Source organism: Staurois parvus, unplaced genomic scaffold, assembly GCF_062004578.1.
Source record: "Staurois parvus isolate SC_StPar_1 unplaced genomic scaffold, SC_StPar_1.0 ptg000165l, whole genome shotgun sequence".
Taxonomy (NCBI): domain Eukaryota; kingdom Metazoa; phylum Chordata; class Amphibia; order Anura; family Ranidae; genus Staurois; species Staurois parvus.
The window spans coordinates 14966475-14984820 of record NW_028317961.1 but is presented as its reverse complement, the minus strand read 5'-3'; positions in this window follow the sequence as shown (position 1 = coordinate 14984820).

Here is an 18346-nt window from a genome sequence, read left to right as displayed (position 1 = left end):
AGACAAGAAAGCTGATTGACCGAGGAACTTGAGAACCATCACATAATAAATTGTCTGAATATTTACTTCAAATGATCCAATCTTGTGAAAAGAAAATACCTATTTATTTCATCTGCACAGGACTGGATCAATATTCAAAACTTTGTGTTAAAAATTCTCAACTTCATTAAAGTGGATCTCTACCCAAAAGGGGAGGTTCCACTTTAAATCTTTGTCACCTGTTCCCTGTTAAGGATTGGCACCTCAGGGGAGCAGGGGTGGGGAAAGGGGGGGTTACCCGAATTTGACAAGTACCCGCTCCCACTTCTGCTGCGATCGCCTAAGTTGTCCTCCCCCTCCCTCCCCGTAATCTTCTGGGACACATGACAGGTCCCAGAAGACTACAGGACCATTCACAAAGAGCAGCACTACTCGTGCATGCGCAATGGGCAGCCGGCTGTGAAACCGCAAGCTGTCACAGCCGGGTGCCAACACTGAAGATGCCAGCGCTGGGGACACAGGATGGCCAATGAACCCAACCAGTGTGAGGACACCGTGGACTCAAGGGACAGGTCAGTGTCTGTTTTCAATAATCAGCAGCTACGGCTTTTGTAGCTGCTGACTTTCATTTTTTTTTTAATTTTGCCTGGACCTCAACTTTAAGTAAATATGCCCAAATAAGCCAGCAGGAAACTCCATCCAGCTTACCTGTAACTCACAAAGTTGCAATGGACTGTAGGTGTTCTGTAGGTGAGGGTTTTCAATTAAGCAGTGACATTCAGTGAATACAAAATATCTATAATTTAGCTGTCTCTACCTGTACCTCCAGTTAGCCCTCTCTACTGCCTACATAATTTTACCACAATTTACAGGTATTTGCATACAAAATCTGGCATTGGTGGGATTCAATACATATTGCTTCAGTGACATTTATAAAATGTGGGTGTAGAAAACCAGAGTTACTCTTACCAGTAACATCTTTTCTGGTAGTCTTTTAGGACAGCACCTCTGAGAGAAGGCTTCTCCCCTTTCCCAGGAAACATTGCATCTCCAAATTTTAAAATGTGTCTCCCCTGCAAGCCCTCCAGTTCATGTAAGGTACCTCTGGTCTGCTGGAAAGACATAAAATACAAGCAAGAAAACAGCATGACCACAACACAATACTTCTAAAACAATAGTTTGACAATCGTTGCTGTCGTGAAAGACTACCAGAAAAGACATTACCGGTAAGAGTAACTCTGGTTTTCCCAAGGGCATCTTTCAGGACAGCACCTCTGGGAGGATAACCAAGTACTTACCAGTTAGGGCAGGACTATGGCCTGCAGGACCTTTTTCCCAAGAAGCCTCTTTCGCAGACATTAAATCCAACCTATACTACCTGCTGAAGGTGGAGAAGCTTGACAAATTTGCTCTGGACTGGCACCTCACTCACATAAGCCTAATGAATGGCCAGCTTCCGAGTCTGCCTAAATATAATTTCCTGTGCCCGATGATAGTTGGTGGTTACCTTAGGCAGAAACCCCAGATCCTTTCTAAAGACCACACGATGCAGGAAAATCTGCAAAAGAAAACCTAGAGAGCCTTCAACTGAAAGAGCCTCACTCTCCTGGCTGTTGTTAATGTGACTAAGAATACCACCTGTTAACCCTTGCAATGTCCATCGTTCTGTCTCTCCTGCTCAGCAGTGTCCAGCTTTTTGCTTGTGATCCTGTTCAGGCACCAGATGCCTCTCATGCTCAGCCCCGCTCAGCGCTACAAGCATTCATCCCACCACTAGAGCACCATCACTGGGCTAGATATCTTTTGATTACTGTCCTTACAGGGCTAGAAATACTTTTGTGTATGACAGCTTTTCTTCCCCTGCCCATTCTGCTTAAGTTAACTTGGGAATGCCGCCTTCTTGTTTGCAGTACGGTCCAGAACCCTCCAATTTTAGGCCAAAAAGAGGGTCACCCGAAAATGGGATCCCACACAACTTAACTTTTGATGCTAAATCACCCTACCAGGCCTTCAGCAATAGCATCCTGTGAGCAGAGTTAACTAAAGCTGAAGACCTTTCTGAGATCCATACAGATTCTGCTGATGTGTTGGCAATATACCCTACCCAGGATCTGCTCCTTTAGGGTACTAGCTTCACAATGTGCTTTCTGCTGAGTAAGCCGGTACTCCATGTTCCTGGCCACTACTACCAAATCGCTAGGGTGGAGCCCCAGGCCTTTTTGAGTAAGGAGTCTATCCCCTTATCCACTGGATCCATCAATGGCCCTATATCATCAAAGGCCAAATCATTCTTTGACACCTGAGCATCAAGCTAAGAATTTTTGTTCCACACCAAAGCAGTGTCATTGTCCAATGGAAATCTCTGCTTGACGGATCTGGAAAAGAATGGTTTCCTTTTAGGATACCACCATTCCTTCTTTATTGCTTCTACCAGGACTTTATGAACTGGAAAAACTATATTCTTCTTTTCCCTTAGTCCCAGATACATCTGATCATATAGAGAGAGCTGTTTCTTTTCCTCCTGAATATCTAGAGGAGGGTATATCGGCCCCAAAAGATCATCTACGTCATCAAAAGGCAACTTATTCTTGGAAGCTCCTCTATTCTACTCCTCTAGCCCCTCTTCCTCAGACCCTGTCTGGGAGCTAGTAGCTAGACTTTCCTCCTCCTCCCTAGACTCTGACAGGATCCCAACACTAGTAGACAAGGTGTGACCAGCAGAGAAGCTAATGAACACTGCTCACTAGATGGAAGTTGTGGTAAAGGGATATTGGCAATGAAACCTGAATGATTGCAATGTAGTCGACAGCTCATGCTTTACTGACGTGACAAGGTCACTACACTGGGCCACCAACTTCTCCCTGACCAGACTAGCAGTACATAATTTACATAAAGCTTTTGGACAGGACTCTTTCAAAGTAATCTTGCAAGAGGAGCATTTCTTTTTAGACCCCAGAGTACAAACACAAACCGGAGAGATTAATCAACTACAGCCAGGCCTAGTCCTACAACCACCAGTGTCCCACAGTTGTCCACGGCGCGCAGGAGCCGGACCAAAAAACCCTAGTGTCCAGTACAGACCTCTGACCACCAAGGGGGAAGAAAAATAATCCAACGTGGGAAGCAATCCGGCAAGCAGAGCAGGATGGAGTTACCCTGGCCCCCTTACCTGAATATGGCTGGTGCCAGATGCGCCTGTAGCCATTTTAGCCAGGCCCAACGATGCAGAAATGTCAGCAGATCTTCTGGCAGGGGAGAGGAATTGGTGGTCCCACTTACTAGGTTGGGTCACTACACACCACTGAGTGAGCCCAAAAGACATGCACTAGCCCCGTGACCAAATCACCTCCTCTACTTCCCCACAGCTGGAAGCCATGATGCCTGAAGGAATGTCCGCCAACACCTGGAAGTGATGTCACCCACCCCTCTAGGTCTGAACCTGGAACTGCCCACACAGCATCAGTGTTAAAATGAAAGCCCATGTCAACACGAGTCAGGAAGTTTAGGAGGGTGCTTTTATATACTTTATGAAATTAAGGTATTCAAGAAAAACAAACAATCACTGACCAATTTACTCAGAAATCTAACTAGTCTCTTTTTAAATACTGATAAATATACAGACATACCATTCTTTTACGGTGGAGGGGGATACACTTACCTTACCAACAGGAAGGACCCTCAGATGCAGACAAACAGCTATTTGCAACATAACGGGGGTCGTGTATGTTATTCTATTTGCCTGCAGGTCTTTTTACATTGGCAAGACTATTTGAACAGTCCAAAAAAGATTCCAAGATCATTTATAAGAAATTTGTACATACCATCTGAAATTTACACTGGCCAGTCTAGAACAGAACAGTGATCCCAGATGTTTGATTGCTGTGTATTGGAGGTAGTCCCTCGTAATACTAGAGGGGGTGAAATCGATATACAGGTACTCCAAAGATGGATTTGGAAGCTTGATGGCACCAGATCCCTGGGTCTCAATGAAAATCTGGGTTTTGTTCCATTTCTACAAAACTGAAATATATAATTATTTCCCTTTTCTTTATCGTACATCACGGGACATAGAGCAGGCTATTCATGACTATGTGGGTTATAGGTGTGGTGGCTATTTTGGGCCTATAATAGTTTTCAACATATTTACCATCTGTTGTATCACCTCAACACACCTCCATGTATGTTACTGTGACTGTGGGGGGGAGGGGGAGTACACAAAAGACTCAATGGAGGTGAGGGGGAAGGCAACAGCTTCTTTGTGTACCTTGCTCTGAAGCCCACCCATTGGAAGATAACTTGGGTGGGTGGTTCTTGGGATGGTCTATTGTAAAGTGCATAAAACACCTAGGACAATGGACAAGCCCTCTCTTTTTATCGTGTGTGCCTTCCAGGAGCCAGACCTAACAACATCTGGGTGTCTGTAATGTATAAGCCATGCTCTATCTTTTATTTTCTATAACTTCCTTTCTTATAGTCATCTCTCTATACTGTAACATTTAATATTTTATTTCATGTAACATCAATTGATTGACTATATTAGTAACTATTTGTCTTCTGTATAAATAAATTAGATTTACTTTTTCTTTTTATTTGGCACAGTGGTTATTGGTTAGAAATAATCTACAACTGAGAGAGAGGCAACAAGGCCTGATTCTGTTGTGATAAAAGGTTGTAATCACTTATTGTATTTGTAATCGATAGAACCAAGTAAAGAAGTGTGGGAGAGAAAAACCGCCAAAACATTTGGTGCCCCATGTGAGGAAGTCTGAATGTTTAGGTAAATGTTACTTGTTGTGTGGAATAGATAATTATTTACATCTTTCTTTGTTTTCATGTCTATCTTCCATTTCTGTCTAAAATACCTAGACTAGTAAGCTTTGTCGAATGTCATTTTTACCTTTTGTCTTTACTAATATTTTGATGAGACTGATTATGAACAGTATAATTGAATTAAAATTGTACTGAGAGTGTATAAGGAAACATCATAACTGCTGGGTTGCACCTATTGCAGCGGGGTGTGAGTATGAATCTGTCCTCTTTGTAATTTACTAACTGTAGATTGTAAGCGTGTAGTTAGATCTGTGAGAACCAGCTATATTGTAACTACTACACACCATACTGCAAGTAGCTGTGTCTCACGCCTGATGCGTTTCAAGCACTCAAATTTTGATTATTTAAGTTTGCTCTAATCCTTCTTGGGATAATAGGAGCAATTTAGGAAAAAATCTGTCAGAATACTTCAGAAACGTCCACGGGGGGGATTGAACTATCAAGTTCGGGTGATCCCTAGGCTGCTTGAAGGACTATATTACAAGTAGTGAAAAGCAGCAACGGTGACAGGGGCAGAACCTGTCAACCCAATCATTGGCCAGAGATTAGCTACCTCTGGGGGCAACCGCTTAAGGTTGGGGCAACCGCTTAAGGTTGGGAATTATTCCAGGGTCCAGTATCCGTAAGGATGGGTAACAGCATCAACTCAAGGAAGGCGTCTAAGTGTGGCAAACCCTGCCAACTGACCCCAAGGGAAGAGATGATCGGTAAATATGGACCCTGGGTGGTAGAATATATACATGATTGGGAGCGCTGGACTGGAATGAAGTATTCTAAAAGAGGTACTTTTAAGCCTAAGACCTGGGAAGACCTCTGGTATGATCATCGTAAAAAGATGACACGCCCAAATGAAAGAGATGCTTGGAGTATATGGTTGTTAGAGTCAATGAGTAGGGAAGCAGGGAATGTTTTTAATATGGAATCATTCCATGAGAACTCATTCCAAACAACACTTGAAAGTAGATGTATGAAGGAACAGTCACAAAAGTCTAAACCCCAGAATTGTGGCAATGATGGACAGGGGGACAATGAGCAATCGTCAGGACTGGGGCCTTATGCAGTTACCCAGTCCTTGCCAGTGGAATTCTCAAGAACTGATATGGACTGTTATCAGCAGTTGATGAAAAGGGAGAGCCACAAGGTAAGGCCAAAAGACTGTGAGGAACAGGAACAGAACGAGGAAAACAGAGAAGTTAGTCAGGGAAAGGCCAGACTGGAGTTAGAAGAAGATACAAAATCAAAACCTAGCGGGAAAAGTTATAGTAAGCATGCGGGAAAAACTCCACTGATCTTTGCTGCCTGTTGGATGGCTAAGGAATATGAGCATCTGAAGGTGCAAAACGAATCACTACAGGAAGCTCTTGAAGTATCCAAAAGCGACCTGAGTAGTTTAAAAATTTCTGTAAAATATTCTGATGCGAGTCACCAACAGCTAACAAGAGATAACAAAAGATTACAGGAGGAAATTGATCAGTTAGTAGGAAAATTGAAGAATGCAGAAAGTGAATTGAATCAATTTTCTGTGGACTGCCAGAAGCAGCTCGCTCATTTTCCCGTTAGATTAGATGATAAAAAGACTGATTTAAGTATTTGTCAATTCAGTGAAAAATCATCCTCCCCTAGTGTCTGTGTGAACATCTGTAAATCTCTGGATGGTGGGAGCGATTGTATAGCTGCCCCTTCATCTTGTAAGCAGCCAGAAAAAGTTGCTAATCAGGTGTCAGTTACTGAATATTCTCCGTCTAAAACACAGCCTTTAGTTAATAGATGCCGGACCACCTTAGAAAAGATCAAATGTTATGCATGTGGATTATTTGGCCACATTGCACGATTTTGTCGATCCTCTTCTGCTGGAAAGGTAGTGAAACAAAATCCATACAGGACAATGAGACGTGATGTGGAAGTGTATTCAGCACGCTTTGGAACATGGCCGAAGTGTAATAAGTATGAACGGCCGAGATCACGGGTCCCATTCCAGCAGATGAAGGTAGAGAATGCATCTACACAGGCTGAGAATAAGCAACTGAAAAGGGAGAAATCATTAAAGGAATCTCAAACTTCCAAAATGGATTTTATGGAAGTAAAAAGAAAAGTCCAGGTTATTGGAGAAGACATGCTGGCATTAGTGGTATCTTGAGTTTGTCTTTGAGATAACAAATTGTAAAAGTGTGTTTATGGAATCTATGTTGTCTTGTCTGAAGGTGAACGTAATATTTGTTTAGGCTTCAAAAATCTAATGTCTCAGTTGCTGACAGCCCACCAACAACTGTCCCCCCCCCTCCTGTATAGCCAGGTCTGTGAGTGGAAATGACCCTATTCATATACAAATGTTCTGAGCTGTATTCACCATAATGTGTTTGTTTTTTCTAGAAGGACAAGTTTTGAAGAATTTCTTTGGTGAAGTACAACATTTTGTAAATGGATGGTAACACTAAAATGTTTGTTTTGAGCTGCTCATTTTAACCATGGCAAACAATTTTTTTGGATATTAATGGTATACCATAAACAAAATCCACGTGGTAATAATTAGTTGACGTCAACAATTTTTTTTGTAATACAAAAAGTGCACTCTTTAAACATCTGAGAAAATGTTTTTTTTTTTAATATTCACTGTAAGCTGTGTTGCTGTTGTAAAACCCTAACCATTGGTTGTTTATTTTTTAGGTGGAAATGTAATGTTTTATTTCTAAATTTTATTGGTGTTTTACCTCACAGGTTTTGTCATTGGCTTTCAGGGCTTTCCGAACAGAAGGCGATCATCTCGTTCCAAAATGATCTTTCTCCTGTATTGTCTGTTTTCAGGTGTCCATGTTTATGAGTTTCACCCCCCATTAGTTAGATGGTGCTTGTTTGCGTTTGTCAGTCAGGTTGTGTCTTACTGTTCAGGTCTAGGCGTGTGTTGTATGTTCTAATTGCTTTGTTGTAACCATGTGATCGTTCATTAAAACTTTTTGCCCCATATTGGTGATCCTCAGTGTGCTGGTGACAATTTGCTTTGCTTGATTCTGTTCGGTTCCAGCAGACGGTCGCTGCAGCACCCACTTATACACACCGCCATTGGTAATGCAGGAACGTGTGCGTTTGGATTGTACGCTTGTATGTCCTAATCTGACATGTATGGAGCTCAAGTATGAACGAGTTTCTTTGCTCCACTGATTGGTGACTAGGTAAAGCCAGTTTTCAGATGGAAATCTGATTAGGACAGCGCTAAAAAGTGTTACTACATCTATAGTGTTTGTGTTTTGTGAAGATATTCCTAAGGATCAGTAGGTAGGATGGTAGATGTAGTGCCATGGCTTTAACTTGTAAGGTTTGGCTGATCCTTGTTGTCTCACAAAACTTGTGTTGTAGATTGGTTAACCTCCTGCTGTTAATTCAGTTAGCTTCACCCCCACCCCCAGCCAGGCTCTCTTTTCAAGCTTACCTAATTACCATAGGCTTGTCACCTTATTGTTCCTAGCAGCCTGCCTTTGTGTACCCAATTGTATTTTTAAGCCTGTTTCCTGTCCAGTGTCACAGTGTACCTCTACCTGTCTTCTAGAGAATTCAGTTTGTTTGTTTGCATGGCTGTTTTTATGTGTTTTTGTATATTTGTCCCCAATATCTGTATGTCTCTATGCACACCTGTCAGCTTGAATTTTACCCCCTGTTTAGTGATCCCAGCGCCTCGGCGCTGCAAGAGATTCATATTTGTTTATTGGCCAATTATTCCCAATAGCAGCAGATCCTTGAACACTGTGCCTCGGCTCTTCCAAGAGCCCTTCACCTTGTGATACATGCGGGTATGCTGTAGTCTCCTCACATAGTACCCATAGGTGCCCTTCCTGTCCTAGACTCCTAGTGTACCTCAATTAATATTACAATACGGATCTGGAGATACTCAGAACCAAATTGGGAGGTCTGATACATGTTGGTAAAGGGGTCAGGAAACCCAACTTGCTCTGTCCGGTACCCAGGTACAATCAGAGGTGTCCCAGGACCTCGGAGGAATGATTGTTTTTTTTCTCAGTGGGATAATTTCCACTTTGAAAAGACACAGGTAGGGTAGTATCCAAGTTTGCTATGAGTCATAAGGATTGGTGGATGGCTCAGGTCCTTGGCTATCAATGCCTGACTTGCACTGTCTCATCCCTGTGTCCAGCTGCAGGGACTGAACAATGTGCATATACCGCAGTCAATTTGGGTACTATCCTGTCAGACTTTACTGTGTTATATCCCCGAGTCCATCATGTTTTGATGGTTTATGAGTCCGGACATCCTCAGATGATTGATACTGATGGGTGCTGGAGAGAGGAGGGTGTTATGTTAGGCTTGGGGCTTTTCAGGAGACAGCAATGCTGGCACAAAGAATAGCAGAGACACAGGGATATACCCCTATTACCTCAGGGAAAAGGCTTGGTCTCAAACCTGACACCCCCATACACCTACAGAAACTTCCTTTGGGATTTGGGCCAGAGTTAAAAGTTTGAGTTTTAGATAGCGCCAACAGTTTGTGCAGCGCATCAACAGGAGGGCCCAGCTCAAGGGGCTTATAATCTAAAGGGAGGGGGTGGTACAAAAAGTAATAGCTATGAGAGAATGGTCTGATGGAGCTCACTGAGGTATAGTTTTTAGGTGGAGGCAGATGAGGTTTCCCTAAATAAATTAATTTTCTGGGATCACCTAGTGGTGAACAGGGTAGAAGTTTGCTGGACATACTGGGGAGGGGAGTTCCAGAGGTTCTGGAGCAGTCCTGATGATGAGCATGGGAGGAGGTAACAAGAGAGCTGGAGATCAGGATGTCTTAGGAGGAGTGGAGTGGTCAATTTAAGTGTTACCTTTGGATCGAAGTTGATTAATCCAAGTAACACACACAGTAGAGAGATGCTAAGGTATGCTGATGGGTTTCTTCAGGTACAGTCCTAAAGCCACAGCTTTCTTAAACATCTTACTCCACCCTCTTCACCTGATTTGCGTAACCCTGTTGCTCTTCCTGATGCAATTAATAATGTGCATCACTATCAGGAAAATGATCACCAAACTTATAAGAAGGTGTACCTCAATGAGGTATCTCCTATAGAGAAACCGAGAGGCCATTAACTGCTCTCTAAAGAACCTGATCCGATACACACAAAATAAATTTGCACATTCAAGAGAGGACCCTAAAACAACATAAAGGAAAAGGAAACTCTTGATGTTCTTTGTTTCTTTTTTCCCCTTTTTGTTTTTTTTGGTTTGGTTTCCACAGGCTTAGAATTGCTTCTTGCAGACATCCCTCAATCTGTATATAGTTTCACCCCGAGCCCTGTGAGTGGGTGGGGAGAACCCAGGGACTGAGACCTGACAATAGCATGCAGCATCGGCCATCCCCACCTTCAGGGGCTCTGGTAAATACCGGCTGTTGCTCAGACTCTGCATCCTGTGGGGATCCCACTTCACTTGCCCACATTAAGACCCCCTATGGTTAACAACATTAAAGGCTAAACAGCTGCTTCATGCTTGATTTCCCCCCAATAACATTCTCCTTCTCTTTTTTCGTATCCATGTATGATCGTCTGGAGGCCTGCCCTACCACCACCTGAAGAAACAACAACCACCACATCATCTCTAGAGACAAGGGTGCAAAAGCTAGACCTTCCTCAACTATCTTTCGCCATGCTGAATAGTGCCATTTCGCGGTCTGATCCAATCTCTGCAAACATTGCACAGTGTTCCCAAGATACGGGACTAAAGATACCAGGATCCCGCCATCGATGTTGGAGTTCCATCCTTCCAAGGCAGAGGGGTGAGGAAACATCGCAGCACAGGCATTCATGGTGCGAATGTGAGGTCTCGGATGCACCAGGACTTCTTTGTTTACTAGGAGTTCCTTCGTGATCAAGAAAGAAGAGGAGGCCGCAGTGGTGGTGGGGGAGTTGGGCCTTCTGGGTGGTCATGGGTGGGTACAAAATCATTGAGGGAGGGCATAAGTTCTCGAATGAACTTGAGGGGGAGATGTGGTGGCTATTTTGGGCCTATAATAGTTTTCAACATATTTACCATCTGTTGTATCACCTCAACACACCTCCATGTATGTTACTGTGACTGTGGGGGGGAGGGGGAGTACACAAAAGACTCAATGGAGGTGAGGGGGAAGGCAACAGCTTCTTTGTGTACCTTGCTCTGAAGCCCACCCATTGGAAGATAACTTGGGTGGGTGGTTCTTGGGATGGTCTATTGTAAAGTGCATAAAACACCTAGGACAATGGACAAGCCCTCTCTTTTTATCGTGTGTGCCTTCCAGGAGCCAGACCTAACAACATCTGGGTGTCTGTAATGTATAAGCCATGCTCTATCTTTTATTTTCTATAACTTCCTTTCTTATAGTCATCTCTCTATACTGTAACATTTAATATTTTATTTCATGTAACATCAATTGATTGACTATATTAGTAACTATTTGTCTTCTGTATAAATAAATTAGATTTACTTTTTCTTTTTATTTGGCACAGTGGTTATTGGTTAGAAATAATCTACAACTGAGAGAGAGGCAACAAGGCCTGATTCTGTTGTGATAAAAGGTTGTAATCACTTATTGTATTTGTAATCGATAGAACCAAGTAAATAAGTGTGGGAGAGAAAAACCGCCAAAACATAGGCCACCTATAGGTGAGTGGACACTGGCCTACCAATCAGAGAGGAGGTCCTCCCCTATATAACCCCTACCATACAGGAAGTACCCAGTTTTATCACCAGTGTCTGTAAAGAGGATGGTCACTGAAAGTGTTGCTGTGCTCTTGGAGCATACTTGAAAGTCCAGAATGGTTCCATTAGAGAATCAGGGACTTTAACCATTCGGAAGGCTGTGAGCTAAAATGGATGGTACCTGAGCCTCGCTGGATAAGGAGAAGAATCCTCAAGGTTTTGCCTGTAATTCAGCCTTATGGAGCTGGACCCCACGCAGATGGAACCCTGTGCAGCTTTAAATCTGACACACTTCCAGCTGGGGGGGGGGTCCAAGGCAGTAGCTCCTCTGTATTTGGACTGAGTCCTTGAAGGTCTGTATGATAACGTCTGCCGTGATGGGTGAAGGTTGGTGCCTGACGGAAGTCAGGGACCTGCGGCGGGACTGGTAAGATATCTTTTTTTTTTTTCCTCTCTCTCTGTAAAGAGAAAGAAACAGAGCTCTAAATTGTAGGAAAAAGGAGAGGTGTTGTGACTGAGTTTCCACCAGGGGGAGTGCTCACTGTTGTTCCCGAGATATGCTTGAGCTTTTTGTTTTTGGCCACTAGAGGGAGGCCAGGACACACATGGGCTGCTGCTGCTGAGAAATCTCTTGTGGCCGGGACACAGTGCAGGCTATTCTGTAGGGGCATTTGAATACTCCCCTAAGAGGGAAGCGTGGACCACTCAGTCAGGAGCCGCCCTAGGTGGCTCATAAGGCAGCAATTGCATTGAGTGTTTTTCAGCACACTACTTGCATAGCTGTATCATGGCGATCTGCGTTACTAGTGGAGGTGCACAGGTTTGCGCTATCTTAAGTTATGTCTTCCAGAAGGCAGAGTGGGGGAGGTGCAGCACGAAAGGGCACTAATCTACCACCACCAGGTCCCAAGGAACCTAGCCAAAGGTCCACTGTAACATCCTCTCCTGACAGGCCAGAAGCCACTGCGCCGTCTGGGCCGCTGCATCTATCTGGCATTGTGGCTGCTACTGGGGCTTCTGCTTCAGCATATGTAACCAAGGATGATCTTGCTTCAGCCTTAGCGGGTTTAGAAGATAATTGATGCAATCATCCCAGCAAAGTTTCTCATGGGACTAACAAGCGGGATAGATCCCCATCGCTAGAACCACCAATCCTTGAGCAGGAATGGGTGGTGCCTGAGGATGAAGAGCTGGAGGTACATCAGGCAGTAGAATTTCTGTCTGAGGAGTTACAGCCTGAGGAGAAGCAGGTCTCTGCCTCCCAGTCTCACAGATTTTTAGTTCAAGACCTCTCTGATACGATCTGGTTTCAGACTACCTTCGATAGAAACCTCTGAGGTTACTTATTCTTCCCTGGGCTCTCTGAAGCCTTCACAGAGTACTCAGGCCTTTCTGGTGCATCCTCTTATGGAGCAAATTATGTATGTTGACAGGGATCACCCAGACAGGGATTTTGTTCTACCAAAGAGGTTTTAGAGTTTGTACCCCATGGAACAAAAGTTTGTTAAGAAATGGGGGTTGCCTGTAGTGGATGCAGCTGTTTCATCTCTGAATAAATCTTTAACATATCCTGTGGATAATATACAGGTTTTCAAAGACCCAGCAGATAAGAAGCTGGAGTCTCTCCTTAAGGCACCCTTCTGTCTGGCAGGTTCTGCCACACAGCCAGCTGTGGCAGCTATTGGCATTTGCCAGTCTTTCTGACCATGTCAAGCAACGTACTGGAAGACCATCAGTGCAGGGGGAAGGCTCGGCTGAGGTTTTGGAGGATGTTCTGTGTGCTTTGAGTTTTGTGGTTGATGCTCTTAAGGATTCAATTCAGCAAATTTCTTGCTTGGCCCTCTTATCAGTGCACATGCGCAGGGTTTTGTGGCTGAAGAGTTTGTCAGCAGAACTGCCATGCAAAAAATAATAGGCAGGTTTTCCCTTTCATGGGGAATGGCTGTTTGGGGAAGATTTGGACAAATATATCCAAACGATTTCAGGGGTAAAAGCCTCCAAGGTATATCTCAGAATCAAACCCCAAGGAGGCCCTGGCTACAAAAGTCCTCTAAGACAGATACAAGGTCCGCCTCTTTATGAAAGGGTGCCCCCACTTGTTCGGGTGGGGGGGGCTTTTACATTTTTTGGCCGCATGGAGGGCTCTAATCCAAGACAAATGGGTCATTTCCACGATTTCTCTGGGGTACAGACTAGGATTTTGGGAATTTCCCTCTCCCCGTGTCTATGATCAAATGTTTCAACAAATCCAGGGAAAAGAAGAGCTTTATTTCAGGAACTTGAATGCCTATTGGCTAAAGGAGTAATCATGGAGGTTCCAGTGGGCAAAAGGTTTCAGGTGTTTTATTTAAACCTGTTTAGTCCCAAACCAAATGGGAATGTAAGGCCCATTTTGGACCTTAAGAGGTTAAATCAGTTCCTATATGTCCAATCCTCTCATATGGAATCGGTTCGGTCAGTAGTGGCCTCCCTACAGTAGGGAGATTTTCTGGCGTCCACAGACATCAAGGACGCATATCTGCATGTACCAATATTCATTCCTCCCCAAAGATTTCTGCGGTTTGCAGTAAGGGCTCAGCATTTCCAGTTCATAGCACTACTATTTGGCATGGCCATGGCTCCCAGGGTTTTCACAAAAATTCTTGCTACGGTGTTGAGCTACTCAGAACTTGGGGAGTATCGGTCACAGGTTATCTAGAAAATCTCTTGCTCAGAAATCGGTCTGTGCCAGATCTGAAGCTGGATGCAGTCCTTACGATGCAGATCCTGGAACAGCTGGGCGCTCAACTTCAAGAAGTTAGCCCTGGAACCAGTGCAGAGCCTGGAGTATTTGGGGATGTTACTAGACACGGTTCAAGCAAAGGCATTTCTGCCTCCAGGGAAATGTTGCACCCTGAGGAACGAGGTTTGCAATTTGAAGGTCAAGAGGTATAATTCAATTCGCCTGTGTATGAGGTTGCTGGGGAAGATGGTGTCCTCATTCAAGGCTATTATCTATGCTCAAGTCCACTCCAGACCACTGCAAAGGTACATTCTGTCTGTTTGGAACAAAAAGATTCCAGCCCTGGATTAATGCATATCTCTGTCTCCAGAGGTGCAGCAGAGCCTGAACTGGTGGTTGATAACTCACGTTTTAAAGGAAACCTGCCAGCAATGGGGTTGCCTGGATGTAGATCTATTGGCATCCAGGTTCAACAAAATCGGTCTTTTTGTGTCCAGGGTAAGGGACCCTCATGCGGCAGGGGTAGACGCCCTAGTGATTCCTTGGAATCAGTTCTCACTGATTTATGCCTTTCCTCCGATCCAGCTGCTGCCACGTCTCTTACACAGGATTCAGGAGGAGTCTATTCTGGTGATACCGATTGCTTTGGCCTGGCCCAGGAGGGCCTGATACGTGGACATAGTAAAGATGGCAGTAGACGGGCTGTTGGCAGTGCCGTGTCGGCCAGGCCTGTTGTCTTAAGGGCATATATTGCACCCAGCTTGACAGTCACTAAATTTGACGGCGTGGCTATTGAAACCCAGATCCTGAAGAATAGGGGAGTGTTGAATTCTGTCATTCCCATTATGTTGGATGCTAGAAAATAAGTTTCCAGGAACATTTATTACAGAACCTGGAAGGCTTACACTGCCTGGTGTGAGGTTCACAAATGGCACCCACGAAAGTATGTGATTGGCAGGATTCTGTTGTTTCTTCAAACAGGGTTGCAGAAGAATTTGGCTGTTAGTACCATTAAGGGCCAGGTTTCAGCATTAGCTATATTTTCCAGAGCACCATTGTGTCTTACTCTTTGGGACCTGAACTTGGTTTTGCAAAAGCCACCATTTGAACATACTGGAGAGATTCCACTGGTCCTGTTGACTCGTAATGTGTTGTTTCTAGTGACAATCACTTCTGTGAGAAGAGAGTCAGAGCTGGCAACTCTATCTTGCAGAGAACCATTTCTGGTTTTGCATCATGATAGGGTGGTGTTGCGACCTCATCCGTGCTTTTTACAAAGGTGGTTTCTGGTTTTCATCTCAATCAGGACATAGTTCTGCCTTCATTCTTTCATAAGCTCAGTCAGCAAGAGAAAGATCTCTGTATACCTTGGATGTGGTTTGTGCTGTAAGGGTCCTCTTGAAGGCGACAGCACAGGCCAGGAGGTCAGATGCTCTATTTGTGCTGCCAGAGGGGCCTAGGAAGGGGAAGGCGGCATCCAAGGCAACTATTTCTCATTGGATCTCATTGGCCAATTGATCATTCAAGCCTATGGTTTGAAAGGTAAAGACCCACCCTTTCGGGTGAAGGCACACTCCACCAGGAATGTGGGGGCATCTTGGGCAATCCGCCATCAGGAATCAGTGGCTCAGGTTTGCAAGGCCACTACATAGTCTTCGGTTCACACATTCACAAGATTCTACCAGGTGGATGTCAGAGCCCCAGAGGATTCTGCCTTTGGCTGCAGTGTTTTTTACGGATGGCTGAGTAGGTCCTGAGGGATTATTGATGGTGGCTATCATAGTGTCACCCTCCCCTCAAATTTCTTATTGCTTTGGGACATCCCACATAGTCATGAATAGCCTGCTCTGTGGCCCGTGACGTACGATAAAGAAAATTGGATTTTTTTCTACATATTTAACTCTAAAATCCATTTCTTGGAGTACATCACGGGACACAGAGGTCCCACTTCTCTTTCTGGAATGCCATTGCTTGCTACAAAAACTGAGGTACTTCCTGTATAGGAGAGATTATATAAGGGAGGACTTCCTCTCTGATTGTTGGCCAGTGTCCATTCACCTATAGGTGGCCTATAAACCACATAGTCATGAACAGCCTGCTCTGTGTTCTGTGATGTACTCCAAGAAATGGATTTTACAGGTAAGTATGTAGAAAAAAATCCAATTTTTTTTCTATATGTAGGTTACCCAGGGTTTAATATGCTTACTCTCAAAAATGAAGTCGTAGCACACTCAATATAGTATCTTTTATGGTGGTCAAGGCATTGTTATAGTTACTGTTTTTTATTTTGATATATGTATATTGTTGCCATGAAACGTGTTCTTAAATGCAATTTGGTTTGGCCTGCTCTGGGATGGATCAATATGAAAGATCGTTTATACTCAGTACTTAGTGGGACTACCTGAGTTTTGCAATTTGGATCCATGTACTAGCCATCTGGTTCTTTAAGGTTTAGGTATATAATGAATTACATCCACAAGATGGCGTTGATCCAAAATTTCTATACTTTTTCTTGCATCTCGGAATGGTTTGATGTCTTTAGATTGTAGCCCTGATGTATCAACCGTACTGCGCATAGTACATAGTCTGGCTGAAAAAAGACAAAAGTCCATCCAGTTCAATCATTAAAAAAAAAAAAAAAGTTATAATCCTACACCCACAGTTGATCCAGAGGAAGACAAACAAACCAGCAAAGCATGATCTAATTTGCTCCTGCAGGGGAAAAAAATCCTCCCTGATCCCCCAAGAGGAAATTGGATATTCCCTGGATCAACTTTACCTATAAATATTAGTAACCAGTTATGTTATGTGTATCCAATTAAGAATCCAAGCCTTTTTTAAAGCAATCCACTGAGCTGGCCAGAACCAACTCTTGAGGGAGTCTATTCCACATTTTCACAGCTCTTTCACAGCAACTGTGAAGAAACCTTTCTGTATTTGGAGATTAAATTTATTTTCCTCCAGATGTAGAGTGCCCCCTTGTCCTCTGTGGTGACCTCAAGGTGCATAGCTCTATTTTTTTCTCTTTTTTTTAAACAATTGGCTTTTATTCAGAAAGAAAAAAAGCAGAACATATGAACAAGAATGAGCTACAAGAAAGCATAGCACATTATCATATCATGTAATACACAGTTTCCAAATTGGTTTCAGAGCAAACTCAGTAGTATAATCAAAACATAAGGAAGCATTTACATAGTAAAATGTTTACATTTTGCAGGTATAATCATCAAGTCTGATAGAAGGAAAAGTAAGAACAGAGGAAAATTAAAAGCTCGGAAAGAAAGCAAGAGAATAGCTTAAGTAAGAACAGATCCATCTCCAACACATCCAAAAGAGAAAAAGAGCTATTCGCCCATCTTTCTGTAAAAGTGAAAGCATACCAACTGGACCACAATTTGTGAAACCTGAGAACCATGTCATTAGTCATAGTCAGTGTCCGTTCCAATTCCTGAATAACATTAACCTCTCTTATCCAGTCTTGAATCGAGGGGGTATGAGTGGTCTTTCAGTGTCTGGGAATTAAGGGCTTAGCTGCATTCAAAAGGTGCCGCACCAAGGATCTCTTGCACGATTTCATTGAGCGCTCAGAAATATGGAGGAGGCAACATTCAGGAGTTAAGGGCAATGCAGTCTTCATAATAGAGTAGATCAGCTTTCGAACTTCATCTCAGAATGACTTAAGTCGTGAACATTGTCACCAAACATGGAACAATGTGCCCTCCGCTGACACACAGCGCCAACATAAGCCTGACGTCTGGGGAAACCACCTCTTTAACCTGTCTGGTGTAGCGTACTAACGCGTTAACAATTTGTAGGAGGTTTCTTGAGTCCTGGTGCTGATGGAGCATTTGTGAGCAAAAATGCAGGCATTTCTCCATTGGTCATCGGAGAACTCTGCCTGAAAGTCTGATTCCCAACCTAGCCGAAAATTGTTGTGGGTGACAGAAAGATTGTTTTGAAGCCAAGAATAGGCCAAAGAGGTGGCTTTGTCAACAGGTTTCCCTTTCAGACATAGCATTTCTAGAGTCATAACAGGTCTGGAGAAGGCTGCCTTTTGTCTGTGGTTAGTCAAGTAATTATGTAATTTGAAAATAAGTCCAGTATGGGAAAGAAACCTGACCACATATCTCCTGAAGCTCTCATTTGAACCTA